The sequence below is a fragment of the Stomoxys calcitrans genome, chromosome 2, assembly GCF_963082655.1.
Source record: "Stomoxys calcitrans chromosome 2, idStoCalc2.1, whole genome shotgun sequence".
Lineage (NCBI taxonomy): Eukaryota > Metazoa > Arthropoda > Insecta > Diptera > Muscidae > Stomoxys > Stomoxys calcitrans.
Window position 1 is genome coordinate 56,826,341 of NC_081553.1, and position 16,117 is coordinate 56,842,457.

Genomic DNA, 16,117 nt, shown 5'->3' on the forward strand with positions numbered 1-16,117 from the left:
TATGGACTGATTTGACCCATTTTCAATCCCAACCGACCTAGATTAATAGAAAGTATTTGTGAAAATTTTCAAGCGGCTAGCTTTACTCCTTCGAAAGTGAGCGTGCTTTCGACAGACAGGCGTACGGACGGACGAACAGACGGACAAATGACGGACGGACAGACAGATGTACATGGCTAGATCGACTTAAAATGCCATTATGGGGTCTGAGAAGCATATTTCGAGGTGTTACAAACAGAATGACGATATTGATGTACTCCCATGGTGGAGCGTATACAAAATTAAACATCATACCGATGGCTTTGAAGCAGGCAGATTCTGATAGTGTGCTTAGAATATGGAAATAACATCTTTTCCAACTGCCAGGCAAATTATGCTGCAAAAGGCAAAGAAAGAAATCTGGTGACAGATGCAGATGGCGTGCTAAGGATATGAAAATAAGATTTTTCTCAGTTGCCAGTATCCGATATTGGAGCCAATAAGGATATCGCAGAACCAATCTCACCCTGTCAAAATGAGGTCTGCGTAACAGTTACCTGGCTGAAAAAAACATGGCAGCAGGAACCGATGGCTTACCGGCAGAACTATTTGCGAACGGAGGCGACACGCTAATGAGTATCAGAAATTGGAGCATATAAAGATATCTCAGAACCTATTCTGCCCTATAAAAATGAGGTCTGCTTAACAGTATCCTGCCTGAATAAAAAAATAAGGCAGCAGGAGCCGATTGTTTGCCGGCTAAACTATTTGAGAGCGGAGGCGACACACTTGTGAGGAGCATGGCGCCGATATTGGCGCCGACGAGGATACCAAAATGCCAATCCCGCTTAGTCAAAATAGGGCAGCAGTAGCAGATGGTTTACCGGCTGAACTATTTGAGAACGGAGGCGACACGCTGTTAAGGCGTATACATTAACATATCTGAGTATGGTATCACTGTAAAATTTATATGACTTTACAAACTAACGCCAGCTGATAGATGATAGAGGCGCCGTATGACCATGAGTGGTGTAAGCTCGTGGTTAGGTCATGTTGCCTCAAGGAATGAAGAAGCCCCAGCTGTGTAAAGAGTAAGAAAGTAAGTAAATAAGTTAGGTTTAAACAAGTAAAAAGGAGTGCTAAGTTCGGTCGAGCCGAATCCATGAACCCACCACCATGGATTCTGCTCAAATATGGGAGCTATAACTAGTTAAAGACCGAATTGGACCGTACTTGGCTCCGTTGTTGGGAGTCAAATCGGTCAAAACTACGGCTTCTAAGGCCGATCGGGAGATCGGTTTATATGGGGACTACACCCAAATCTGAATTGATATGGCCCTTTTGCAATCCCCAATGGCCCACATCAATATAAAATGTCTGTGCAAAATTTCAAGCGGCTAGGTCTACGCGTTCGACCGCTATCATGATTTCGACAGATGGACGGACATGGCCAGTTCGAATCAGATTTTCGAGACGATCAGGAATATATACACTTTATGGGGTCCTATTTTGAGGTGTTACAAATGGAATGACTAGATTATTATACCCCCATCCTATGGTGGTGGGTAAAACATGTAAAAATGTTTTAGGTTCGGCCATGCCACCAAGGATATAAAAATCATCCTATTTTATTAGAACTAAACTAATTTGTCCATAATTATGTCTAAATAAGGGCTGGTCACGATCATATTTTATTCAGCTCCCGAGAACTCATATACAAAAAACAGTTTCAGCGAAATCAGAAAATAAATCCGCTTTTGATGCATTTAAGACCATAAATTGGAAGATCAGTCTATTTGACTTACTTTTCTTTAATTGGCTATGGCAAAATATTTCTTCCACTAACCGAACGTAGAATAGCGTTCCAAGCGCCTCGATCTTCTGGGCTCATTCTAAAATCTCTGACACAAAGTTTCGGGGTGTCTGCCACCACTTGATCTTTCTATAGGGCTTTTGGTCTTCTCGGTTGGCGTGTACCACCGTGTTTGCCTTCAAAAGACTTCTTTGCTGGAGCTTTTTCATCCATTCTGACAGCATGACCTAGCCAATGCAGCCATTGTATTTTGATAAGTGTAACTATGCTCTCGTCGTCATACCGCTCGTGGTTCTTACGTCGCCTATATTTTCCATTAACGCAAACTGGTCCATATACATTTTACGAAGAATCTTTCTCTCAAATACTCCAAGCACTGCCTCATCTGCTTTCACAAGTACCCATGCTTCAGAACCTTATAACAACACGGGTAGTATCAGTGTCTTGTACAGTGTAATCCTCGTCTATCGAGAGGTGGCCTTGTTTCTAAACTGCTTACTAAGTCTAAAGTGGCATCTGTTTGCCAGTATTATTCTTTGCTTAATCTCAAAACTAGTGTCATTCGTTTCTGTTATGGCGCTGTCGAGGCAGATAAAGTTACTGACTGTCTCAAAGTTGTGGTTCCTAACTTTCTCCATTTTCTTTATCTGCTCGGTTGTGCAAGGCGTTTTGGGAGTTAAAACCATCCATCTTATCTCCATTTACTGCCAGACCCATTTTCACTGACTCTCTCTAGATTCTTTCGAAGTCAGCAGTTACTACTTCCGGTCGATGTCGTCGGCATAAGCAAGTAGCATGTGTTCTCTTGTGATTAGTTTACCGTATGTATTCACATCTACATCTCGCATAATTTTCTCCAGCAGGATATTAAAGAGATCACACAATAGGCTGTCTCCTTGTCTGAAACCTCGTTTGGTATTAAATGGTTCGGAGAGATTCTTTGCTATGCTTACTGAGGAACCCGTATCAGCAAGAGTCATCCTGCAGAGTCTTTTTAATTTTGCAGGGATACCAAACTCAGACATGGCTTGAAATATCTTTGAACGTAAAGGAGTATCGGAAGCAGCTTTGTAGTCAACAAAGAGATAGTAGGTGTTGATTTGTCCTTCTCGGGTCTTTTCCAGGATTTGGCGCAGTGTGAATATCTGGTCTAGTGTGGATTTACCAGGTCTAAAGCCTTAATGATAGGTCCCAATTATCTCATTGACTTTAAGTTTTAATCGTTCACACAGTACGCTCGAGAGTATATTGTGTGCGATGGGAAGGAAACTTATTCCTCTTTAGTTGGCACATTCCGTCTTGTCTCCTTTCATGTGTACGGGACATAGTATGCTGAGGTTCCAATTACCGGGCATGCGTTCTTCTAGCCTGATGGCGCAGATAAGCTGATGAATACGCCCTATCAGCGTGTTGCCTCCGGTCTTAAAAAGTTCAGCGGGTAACCCGTTGGCTCCTGCTGCCTTGTTGTTCTTTAGTCGGGTCACTGCTACTTGGACCTCATTCTGACTAGGAGGTAAACATTCTATACCATAGAATGTTTACCTCCTAGTCCATATCCTCATCATGTTATCTGTGTCAGTTACCAGATTTCCTTCTTTGTCTCTGCAGGTGGATGTCACGGGTCACTGCTACTTGGACCTCATTCTGACTAGGAGGTAAACATTCTATACCATCAACATTGGTTGGTTTTGCGGTATCCTCTTCGCCGCTAACGTCGAACACTAGCAGTTGGGTAAAACGTTCTTTCCATATGCTTAGCATGCTATCTGTGTCAGTTACCAGTTTTCCCACTTTGTCTCTGCAGGAGGATGTGCCTGCAGCAAAGCCATCGGTTTGATGTTAAATTCTTTGTTTGAATTTCGGGACTTCATTCTGACTCCTGTACATCTCAATTCGCTCACACTTACGTTTTTCCATTTCCTATTTCTTTCTGCGGAATTGAGGTTTCTCCATTCTCCTTTTCCCCAGATAGCTCTCCTTCATCTGTCGTTGCGTTGCTACTGATTGTTGGGTTGCTCTATATGCCGCATTCTTGGCTTCGGTAACCCGTCGGCTCCTGCTGACTTGTTGTTATTCATTCGGGTCACCGCTCTTTGGATCTCTGACTAGGAGGTAAACATGCTATACCATCATCAGGGATTGGTTTTGCGGTATCCTTTTCGTCGGACACTAGCAGTTGGGTAAAATGTTCTTTCGATATCCTCAGCATGCTATCTGTGTCAGTTACCAGATTTCCTTCTGTGTCTCTGCAGTAGGATGTGCCTGCACCAAAGCCATCGGTTTGATGTTTATTTCTTTGGTAGAATTTCCGGACTTCATTCTGACTCCTGTACATCTCAATTCGCTCACACTCACGTCTTTCTATTTCCTTTTTCTTTCTGCGGAATAGACGTTTTTCCTCTCTCCTTTTCTCCCGATACCACTCCTTCATCTGGCTACGTTGCTACTGATTGCAGGGTTGCTCTATATGCCGCATTCTAGGCTTCAGTAGTATCTCGACCCTCTTGGTCGTACCATGGGTTTCTTGGAGGAGGCTTCCGGTACCCAAGTACGGATTTCGCGGCATTTTCCATGGAGTGGGTAATAGTTTGCCACTGCGCCATTATATCATCGGAACACGGAGTGCTTTCCTCAAGCAGTTGAGTCAGTCGAGTGTAGTATGCCGTTGCCATTTGTTTTGTTTGCAGCTTTCGAATGCCCAGTTTCAGTATCAGATCGTACTTTCCTCGCCATGTTCAAACGGGTGCGAACCTTAGCTGCAACAAGGTAATGATCCGAATCTATTGGGTTGCCCAAAAAGTAATTGCGGATTTTTTAAGAAGAAAGTAAATGCATTTTTAATAAAACTTAGAATGAACTTTAATTAAATATACTTTTTTGACACTTTTTTTCTAAAACAAGCTAAAAGTAACAGCTGATAACTGACAGAAGAAAGAATGCAATTACAGAGTCACAAGCTGTGAAAAAATTTGTCAACGCCGACTATATGAAAAATCCGCAATTACTTTTTGGGCAACCCAATATATTCGCTCCACCGGTCGATTGTACATCTAACCCGCTGGATGAAAGCCTTCCATCTATCACAATGTGATCAATTTGGTTCTTTGTTGTTGTTGTTGTAGTAGCAGTGTGTGGTACACTGAGGCGTCAGCCCTTGCCGATGTGAAGGAATTCATCGAGTCAATCGGGTACATACAACCCGCTGCCATGGGATTGTGGTTCTTAGTGTTTTGATCGGGTGACAGCCATGTGGCTTTGTGAATATTTTTATGCTGAAATCTGGTGCTACTGCCATGTTTTTCGCGGCGGCGAAATTTATCAGCCTCAACCTATCTCGTGGAGGCTAAACTTTCCGATTGTTGGACCAAAAATGTCTTCCTTCCCTATCTTCGCATTAAAATCTCCCACAACGATTTTAATATCATAGGCGGGCCAGCGGTCATATTCTCTCTCTAGGCGCTCGTGGAAAATATCCTTGGTCTGCTCGTCTTTGTCTTCCGTCGGGGCATGGGCACAAATAAGGCTGATGTTGAAGAATTTGGCTTTTATGCGGATTGTATCTCGCCTCCCATCCACCGGAGTAAAGCTGGAGACAAGGTGTATCAGTCTCTGACTAACCACAAATCCACAGCCAAGTTCATGCCTCGTGTTATGGCAGCTGTAGTATAGTTCGTCACCGTTTGGTGTTGTAGTGACGCCATTCCCAATCCATCGCACTTCCTGTAAGGTGGTAATATCCGCCCTGTACTTCTCTAATACATCCGCCAGCTCGTATACTGCATCTTCTCTATAGAGAGTGCGGACATTCCAGGTGCAGATCCGCAAATCATTGTCCTTTTTTCGTTTGCGTGGGTCGTCAACGTTGGGGGGGGGGGGTCCGTTTTTACGCTTCCTTTGTTGCTCATAGTAAATGCAAATTTTGCCACTGAACATTTCATTAAGGAACTGGGGCAAACTTCTCACAAATCAATGAAAGTTGTCCGATTCTATGACAAGTAAAAATTTTGCAAATTTTTGCCCATGAACATTCAACTAAGGAACAGGGGCAAACTTTCACATATCAATGAGTGCAGTCCGATTCAAGTTTAAGCTCAATGATAAGGGTCCTCCTTTTTATAGCCGAGTTCGAACTGCGTGTTGCAGAGCAACACCCCTTTGGGGATAAGTATTACATGGCAAAGAACCTCACAAATGTTGCCAGCATTAGGAGGGGATAATCACCGCTAAAAAATTTTCTGATATTTCTGCCAGGATTCGAACCCGGACGTTCTCATATTTTTCCGGGGGCGGGTTACTGGCCCAGCGCCCCAACCGCATGGGTTTTGTGGGAATGCACGCGAATCCCTCATTGTGGCAAGCCGCTGGCTCCAAGATCCTACGCTCGCCTCCAGCCGCCCCTAACCTGGGAATATACGCTGATGTTGGCCATTGGTTGTTAAAAGACGCCAATAACTCGCCTTGTCATCTCGAGTATCATTGGCTTTCAGTATTTAATTAAGAGCCAGTGCCACCTGACTCCTCACTGAGACTCTCCTCTCGAAAATCGCTGACTGCCCGCGGCCGCATTTGCGGCTACTCCGCATAAAAAAGGAGCTTTCCACCTTCCGCAACCTGTGGACGCGGCCGGTAGCTTTCAGCTAAGCTTCTCGTGATAACGATGGGCACCACACAAGACACAAGTCGGAGCTCATAGTTCCAGCCTGTGTGGTGCTCATAGTTATCCCGTAACGGCCGGCTCCAAGTTAACTCACCTTTCATGGTGGGCTAGCCATTCAACCTAAGCCAAAGTTTTAATCATTTTCCCCTTATTTACAGTTTAAGCCTTTGTCCATGTCAACCAACAGTGACTATTGTCAACAAGTTTTACCTTCTAATCCTTAAAGCCCCTATGGATGGATGAATGTATGACAACATTTCCTGTAATCAATCTTGCGCATGGACATATTATTATGGATTACCTATTTCCTGTCTTTACTTTTGCTCTCTGGCGATAAGATGTGGTAAATGGCCTGCCTGTACACAGCCATGTAAAATTGCATACTCATATGATTTCAATGGACAGATCAAACCATCATAATCATCAATGTAGGCCACTTTTGTTTGTCGATATTCCTTCATATGCCATGGTTTTGAGGTCACACACACACACACACACACACACACACACTAGAGCTCTTTGGTTTGAGCAAACAATACAAAAATCATTTCCATTGTAGGTGACCACCACCACCACCACCACATCACGACCAATGGACAATCCATTTCAAGCATGCAGCCACCACAGTTGGTTGGTGAATTATTACGGTTACTATTTGTAGTTGTCATCTGAATTGATACATCCAATGGCCAATGGGATTGTGGACACAAAGTTTTGTGTGTCAAGGCGACAATTCGCTCTTGTGGCCTCTTGTGGGAAAACAACGTGGGCATAGGATATTGGACAAGGCATCAATGCAGGTCATAAAAGCTAGCAGGAATTTAATCATAATTCTAATTTTGTATGAAGACGACAGATAATATGATGGGAAAAAGGCAAGGAATGACCACAAAAATTGTCGCGAAAAAATTTGAGAGAAAATTTTCTAAAGAGAAAATTTTATGAAAATTTTCTAAAGAGAAAATTTTATGAAAATTTTGGGTTTTGAAAAAATTTAATGGAAATTTTTGCTTTGTAGAGAATTTTATTAAATTTTGTCCTTAGAGAAAATTCTACGGGTATTTGGTCTACAGAAATTTTGAAAATTCTGTATTTAAACAAGTAAAAGCGGGCTAAATTCAGCCGGAATCTTATAAACCCTCCACCATGGATGGCATTTGTCAAGTTCTTTGCCCGACATCTCTTTATAGACAAACAAAAGATAATGGGAAAGAATTGGTTAGCTATTGGAGCTATGTCAGGTTATTAACCTTTTCGGGCCATATTTGGCTTGGATGTTAAAGACAGTAGTAGATGCACAATTTCAACCAAATCGGATAAGAATTGCGCCCTAGAGGGACTTAGGAAGTAAAATGGGGAGATCGGTTTGGATGGGAACTTTATCAGGTCGTAAACCAATTCAGACCATATTTGGCACATATATTGGAGGCCACTGTAGAGCAGAGGTTAGCATGTTCGCCTATGACGATGAACGCCTGGGTTCGAATCCTGGAGAGACCATCAGAAAACATTTTTCAGTGGTGGTTTTCCCCTCCTAATACTGGCAACATTTGTGAGGTACTATGCCATGAAAAACTTCTCTCCAAAGAGGTGTCGCACTGCGGCACGCCATTCGGACTCGGCTATAAAAAGGAGGCCCCTTATCATTGAGCCTAAAGGTGAATCGGACTACACTCATTGTATATGAAAAGTTTGCCTCTGTTCCTTAGTGGAATGTTCTTGAGCAAAATTTGTCATTAGAGGGCATAGAAGAGGGCATGACTGTGCCGAATTTCAGCTAAATCGGATAAGAATTACACCCTCTAGAGGCTCAAGAAACAAAATCGGGAGTTCGGTTTATATGGTAGCTATATCAGGTTATAAACCTATTCGGGCCATACTTGGCACGTTTGTTAGAAGTGTAACAACAGGTTTCCCCTAGTGTGCTTGGGTATAACTCGCGGTTGTAGGGCTCGTCACAGAAATTTCTATATGCAGCGACGAGAGTACAGAAAGACGGTTATGTCGTATTCAGTCTCACAATCTGTTTTATTATACCCTGCACCATAGGATGGGGGTATACTAATTTCGTCATTCTGTTTGTAACTACTCGAAATTTTCGTCTGAGATCCCATAAAGTATATATATTCTTGATCGTCGCGACATCTTATGTCGATCTAGCCATGTCCGTCCGTCTGTGCGTCCGTCCGCCTGTCGAAAGCACGCTAACTTCCAAATGAGTAAAGCTAGCCGCTTGAAATTTTGCACAAATACTTCTTATTAGTGTAGGTCGGTTGGTATTATAAATGGGTCATATCGGTCCATGTTTTGATATAGCTGCCATATAAACCGATCTTGGGTCTTGACTGCTTGAGCCTCTAGAGTGCGCAATTCTTATCCGATTGGAATGAAATGTTGCACAACGCGTTTTGTTAAGATATCCAAGAACCGTGCCAAGTATGGTTCAAATCGGTCCATAACCTGATATAGCTGTCATAATAACCGATCTTGGGTCTTGACTTCTTGAGTCTCAAGAGAGTACATTTCTTATCCGGTTTGAATGAATTTTTGCACGATGTATTTCCTTATGATATCCAACAACTGTGCCACGAATGGTTCAAATCGGTCTATAACCTGATATAGCTGTCATATAAACCGATCTGGGATCTTGACTTCTTGAGCCTGTAGAGGTCGCAATTATTATCCGATTTGCCTGAAATTTTGTACGACTGATTCTCTCATGGCCATCAACATACGTGTTTATTATGGTGTAAATCGGTCTATAGCCCGATACAGCTCCCATATAAATCGATCTCTCTATTTTACTTCTTGAGCCCCCAAAGGGCGCAATTCTTATTCGAATTGGCTGACACAGGTCTCCAACATATAATTTAATTGTGGTCCGAACCGGACCATATCTTGATATCACTCTAATAGCAGAGCAAATCTTTTCTTATATTCTTTTTTGCCTAAGAAGAGATGCCGGGAAAAGAACTCGATAAATGCGATCCATGGTGGAGGGTATATAAGATTCGGCCCGGCCGAACTTAGCACACTTTTACTTGTTAAGGTTAGAAATAGAATGAGGTAAGGAGTAACAATCGGTAAGAGAGTTGCCTGTTTGAAGTGCTGAAGGTACTGGAGCCCAGATGTGACCTGGTAGGGCACTTCGACTGGTCGAGCGGCGATGAAAATGTCGGACTCGTTCATCCCTTAAGGAACTTAATGGCTGACAGACGTGGCCTGGTAAGGCACTTCGTGGGGGATGAAAGGGATCGGGCGGCGATGAAAACGTTGAACTCATTCGTCCCTTAAGAAAATGATGGCTGGGGGATGAAAGCGTCTGACTCGGTGATCTCTTAAGGAACTGATAACTGGCCGACTAGACCTGGTACGGAACTGCGTCTGGTTGCGAGCGGCTACCGGCTTCGTTGGCGAGATGGTGAGCGATGGCGTATGCGAAGTGGTGTAGGGAGTTTAGGGCATCAAGTCGGTGAGGTCAGGAAGGGAGAATCGCTCACATCTTTGTTTAGGTTCAGTCTAAAGGTCTCGTCTGGAGTACCGCGAACGATAATAGCAATAGTTTGGAGGCGTACGGGTAAGAGTTTACGTTGCTTACGGGCACGTCACCGCGTAAGAAGGCTCGGAGACGAAAAGAATCGAGGTTAACGTTGCTTACGGGTATGTCACCACGTAAGAAGACTCGGAGACATGAGAACAATCAAGGTTTACTTTGCTTAGAAATACGTCACCACGTAAGAAGGCTCGGAAACCCGAGAAGAATCAAGGTTTATGTTGCTTACGGGTACGTCAACACTTTACAAGGCTCGGAGACGTGGAGAAAACCGAGTTTTTGAGGCAACGGGTACATCACCACGTACGACGGCTCGGAGACACGAGAAGCATCAAGGTTTACGTTGCTTACGGGTACGTTACCACGTTAGAAGGTTCGTAGACACGAGAAGATTCAAGGTTTACGTTGCTAACGACTACGTCACCACGTAAGAAAGCTCGAAGATAGGAGAAGAATCAAGGTTTACGTTGCTTACGGTTACGTTACCACGTAAGAGGGCTCGGAAACATGAGAGCTATCAAGGTTTACGTTGCCTACGGGAACGTCACCACGTAAGAAAGCTCGGAGACACCAGAAGAATCAAAGTTTACTTCGCTTGCTGGTACGTCACCGCGTAAGAAGGCTCGGAGACGAAAATAATCGAGGTTAACGTTGCTTACAGGTATGTCACCAAATAAGAAGACTCTGAGACATGAGAAGAATCAAGGTTTACTTTGCTTACGAATTCGTCACCACGTAAGAAGGCTCAGAAACTCGAGAAGAATCAAGGTTTACGTTACTTACGACTACGTCAACACATAAGAAGGCTCGGACACGTGGAGAAAATCGAGTTTTTGAGGCTACGAGTACATCACCACGTAAAACGGCTCGGAGACACGAGAAGAATCAAAGTTTTCGTTGCTTACGGGTACGTCACTAGGTAGGAAGGCTCGAAGACGTGGAAAGAATCGAGTTTATGTGGCTACGGGTACGTTCGGAGACACGAGAAGAATCAAGGTTTACTTTGCTAACGAATACGTCACCACGTAAGAACGCTCAGAAACTCGAGAAGAATCAAGGTTTACTTTGCTTACGGGTACGTCACCACGTAAGAAGGCTCTGAGACATGAGAAGAATCAAGGTTTACTTTGCTTACGAATACGTCACCACGTAAGAAGGCTCGGAAATCTGAGAATAATCAAGGTTTACGTTGCTTACGGGTACGTCAACACGGCAGAAGGCTCTGAGACGTGGAGAGAATCGAGTTTATGTGGCTACGGGTACGTTACCACGAAAGAGGGCTCGGAGACACGAGAAGAATTAAGGTTTACTTTGCTTACGGGTACGTCACCACGTAAGAAGGCTCGGAGACACGAGAAGAATCAAAGTTTTCGTTGCTTACGGGTACGTCACCAGGTAGGAAGGCTCGGGGACGTGGAGGGAATCGAGTTTATGTGGCTACGGGTACGTTCGGAGACACGAGAAGAGTCCAAGTGTTCGTTGCTTACAGGTAAGACACGACGTAAGAGGCCTCGGAGACACGAGAAGAATCAAGGTTTACGTTGCTTACGGGTACGTCACGACGTAAGAAGGCTTTGAGACGTGGAAAAATCGAGTTTATGTGGCTACGGGTACGTTACCATGAAAGAGGGCTCGGAGACACGAGAAAAATCAAGGTTTACTTTGCTTGCGGATACGTCACCACGTAAGAAGGCTCGGAGACACTAGAATAACCAAAGTTTTCGTTGCTTACGGGTACGTCACCAGGTAGGAAGGCTCGAAGACGTGGAAAGAATCGAGTTTATGTGGCTACGGGTAAGTTCGAAGACACGAGAAGAGTCAAATTTTTCGTTGCTTACAGGTAAGACACGACGTAAGAGGCCTCGGAGACACGAGAAGAATCAAGGTTTACGTTGCTTACGGGTACGTCACGACGTAAGAAGGTTCGGAGACACGGGGAGAATCAAGTTTTACCTGGTACATCACATTAATGTCATAGAAGAAGTCATAGTAAGAAATTCAGCACCCTCTAGAGGCTCAAGAAGTCAAATCGGGAGGTTGGCTTATATGGGAGCTATATCAGATTTTGGGCCGATATAGCTTGCCATGAACCATACATGGCAAATCAATTGAAGAATATGGGAGAAGTCATTGTGCATACTTTCGGCAAAATCGGATAAGAATTATGCCCCCTTAAGGCTGAAGAAGTAAAATCTGGAAATCGGTTTATGTGGGAGCTATATCTAAATATCGACCTATATGGTCCATTTACAATCCCAACTGACCTACATTAATGGGAAGTATTTGGGCAAAATTTCAAATTTTTAATGAAACTTAGAATGAACTTTAATCAAATATACTTTTTTTACACTTTTTTTCTAAAGCAAGCTAAAAGTAACAGCTGATAACTGACAGAAGAAAGAATGCAATTACAGAGTCACAAGCTGTGAAAAAATTTGTCAACGCCGACTATATGAAAAATCCGCAATTACTTTTTGGGCAACCCAATATATACCTTAAGGATTCTAAGATTATTATTTCTTGGTGTTACAAACGGAATAGCGAAGTTAGTATATCCCCATCGTATGGTGGAGAGTATAAAAATCACAAAAAAATTTCTTCAAAATAATTTTTCGATATTTTGATTTTTGTAATTTTTGTTAAATTTTTTCCCTTCATTAAATCTCCATAGAAACTTTTTCTCTGCAGACCCTCAAAAACAATCCATATTTTCTTTGTTTATGCCTTAAGGCAACTTTTAATTCAATTAACTGCCCCACCCGCAAGCTGTCCGCCGCCTACGTCAAATAATGTGGTCTATGTGGTTGGTCTACTTGGTTCGTTGCTAAACCGCTTATTGTTAATTCATGAAAACATGGATGGTCGCTTGGTTGCCTATTATTCCCCGTCTCGAACGTATGTCGGACAAGAGTCTTCAAAAATGCCTAATTTTCCCTTCCTCTCTTAACCTAAACAAATATTATTTTCGACTAGCTCAAGCCAGCACATGTCCTTTTTCCCAGACTTAGCTTAAAGAAAAAAAAAAACAAACCAAAACCGCAAACATTTTGCTAGTCATTTTGTAAAAAGGGTCGTTGTCCAGCCTCGTTGTTGCTTCAATGGTGGCATTATGGTTGCAAGTAGATCTGATTAGTTTCCCAGATTCGATGAAATGGTAGGCCAAGACTGTTGAATTTTAAAATGAAATTCAGGGGAATTTAGGTTTAAACCGAAAAACAGATGCACAGAGCAATGCTCGGCCTTTTTTTGCCACCATTCAGAGAAAAGGGAATGTGTGACTTTTTGACTTGATCTAAGACTGCAAATGCCTAAAAAAATATGTTGACTTGCAAATCTTTGGTCCTAAAGATATATTTTTCCAATTTGATTAAAAAGGCCAACAGGCATAGGCAAAAAATGGGTGTTTACCGGAATGAAAAGAAAAACCTTGAAAAATGATTTTTTTATAACACAACAAATGTTTTGATTGTCTGATTGCGGTTTTAAGTTAAATGTTCCTTGCCTTTAACTGAAAATTTGCTTTAATTTTTTTTTAATCCAATTCTTTTGTTGAGTTTGTTTAACGAAAAGTGCAAAGACTGTTACGTGACCTTAGACGTGAGCGTGATGAATTTGACTATGTACCTCACAGCATAGGCGATAGCTTGATTTTGTCTTTCAATTTTCGAACCTAACGGGTGATTTTTGATGGGTTAAGCTTTTCGGGTTGGCAAGTTGTTTTTCAAAGCAAGTACCTAACGTGGCCCAAGATGGCCACACATAAGAGGGAGTCGCAACAAGCACTTGAGACAATCAACCAAGAAATCATTAGTCGTGCAGATGTGGTGAATAAGATGATCTAATGAACCTGTCAGGGTGAGCCTTCTCGTCTCCGATTGCCTAGTGTTGTCACTTAGTTTCTTGATCGTGAGTAGACAGTGCTTGATATTGGGGTGCACTCTTTTCTATAACGCCCCTACCCCACTGTTTACCAATGGAGTGCTCTCTCGCCACCTCGTCTGCCCATCCATCCGTCTGATTTGTATTTCTGTCTGTCTATCCAGCTGGCATTCCGTCTCTTCATCCCTCTGTCTGCATGTCTGTCTATCGTTCTTTCCGTACTCCCATCTCCCAGTTCGTCCTCCTATCCGTACCTCCCTAGGTCCGTTAGTCACTCTGTCCGCCTGTCTTTCTTCCCGTTTCTATGAACTTTTGCCTCACTAGACATTGCCCATACAATCTCTGAAGTCTGAATACCGGATTAGGTATGGTGGCTTAGATTTTCGTAGCCTACAGGTCGCATATGTATTTCACAAGGAGCTGCAGAATTCCAACCAGGTTTTGTTCTAAGCCTTTTTCAGCTTGCCCGTGTATGTATTTTCTTAAACTAGACTTCAGATAACTCTATTTTGCGCTGCATTAGTGGAGTTTCTACTTCTACTTACTGAAGAGTCTTCTGTAACACTTCCTCTACCTCTCTGTTCGTCTATTTCTCTGTCTATCCGTTTATTTGACTTTCCTCCTTTCTCTCTTTCTGCCTGTCTATCTGTTATTTCGACTACTTGGTTGCCTGACTTCACTATTTCCGTCCCTCTGTCTATACGCTCTTGCGTCCGCCTCTGCCTATCCGTCGGTCTACCTGTCCGTCTATCCGCCTTTCTGTCCGTCCATCCCTCCGTTTGTTGGCATATCTGTCTGTTCATCTGTTTGCTTGTATGTCTGTTTGTGTGTCCCTCTGTCCGTTCGTCCTTTGGCCTTCCGCCCGTCCGTCCCTCCGTCTGTCGGTCTGCCCATCTATATGTCTATGTGTCTATCTAATTGTCCGTCTATATGTCTCTCCGTTCATCGTTCTTCTGTCTGTCTATCACTCCATCCGTTTGTCTGCCTGTCGGTCTGTTTGTCAGTTGTCCTATCCGCCTACATGCTGTCTGTTCGTTTGTCCACCTGTCTGCCTGTAGGCCCTTCTGTTTATTCGTTCGTCCTTGTATCTGTCCGTTCCCCTGTTCGTTTTTCTATCTGTCTGTTCATCCGTCCCTTTGTCTGCATTCCCTTCCCTCTGCCCGTTCTTCTGTTGCCTCACCATACATTCTGTGATTTCGGAATGTACCCAACCCTGACAATTTCTCCTTATTCAAGAGTCGTCTGTAACCCTTCCTCTGCCTGTCTCTCGGTTTATCTCTCTGTCTCTCCATTCATCTCTCTGTCTCTCTGTTCATCTCTTTGTGTGCCCGTCTCTACATCCACGAATCTGTCTGTCTTTCTTCCGTCTTTCAGTTGGTCCGTCCGTCTGTTTATCCGCCTTTCTGTCCGTCCATCCCTTTGTTTGTCCGCATATCTGTCTGTTTATTTGGTTGTATGTCTGTCTGTCTGTTTTTCTGTACCTCTGTCCGTTCGTCCTTTGGTCTTTCCGTCCGTCTGTCGGTCTGCCCACCTATATATCTATTTAATTTTCCGTCTATCTCTCTCCGTTCATCGTTTTTCGGTCTTTTTATCAGTTCATCCCTTTGTCTGCTTATCTATCTATCCGTCTATGTACCTGTCTGTTCGCCCATCTCTATGTCTGTCTGTACAACCCCTACCATTTCTCCTTACTCCAGAGTCGTCTGTAAACCTTCTTCTGCCTGTCTTTCTGTCTCTGCGTTCATCTCTCTCTCCATTCATCTCTCTGTCTCTCCGTTCATCTCTCTGTATCTCCGTTCGTCTCTTTGTTTGCCCGTCTCTACATCCACGAATCTGTCTGTCTTTCGGTTGGTCCGTCAGTCTGTCTATCCGCCTTTCTGTCCGTTCATCCCTTCGTTTGTCCGCATATCTGTCTGTTTTTCTGTTTGCTTGTATGTCTGTCCGTCTGTTTACCTGTCCCTCTATCCGTTCGTCCTTTGGTCCATCCGTCCGTTCCTCCGTCTGTCGGTCTGCCCATCTATATGCCTATGTGTCTATCTAATTCTCCGTCTATCTGTCTCTCCGTTCATCGCTTTTCTGTCTTCCTATCAGTCCATCCGTTTGTCTGGTTGTCGGTCTATCCGTCTATGTGCCTGTCTGTTCGCCCGTCTCTCTGTCTGTCAGTTGTCCTATCCGCCTACATGCTGTCTGTTCGTTTGTCCACCTGTCTGCCTGTATGCCCTTCTGTTCATTCGTT

General features: G+C 43.5%; 1 protein-coding gene across 2 annotated transcripts in view; it reads right to left on the reverse strand.

Annotated features, from left to right (window-relative positions):
• The window catches only part of LOC106089490 (dopamine receptor 1), a 266,083-nt gene that overhangs the window by 18,026 nt on the left and 231,940 nt on the right, over nt 1–16,117 (reverse strand). The gene's annotated exons all lie outside the window — the stretch shown is intronic.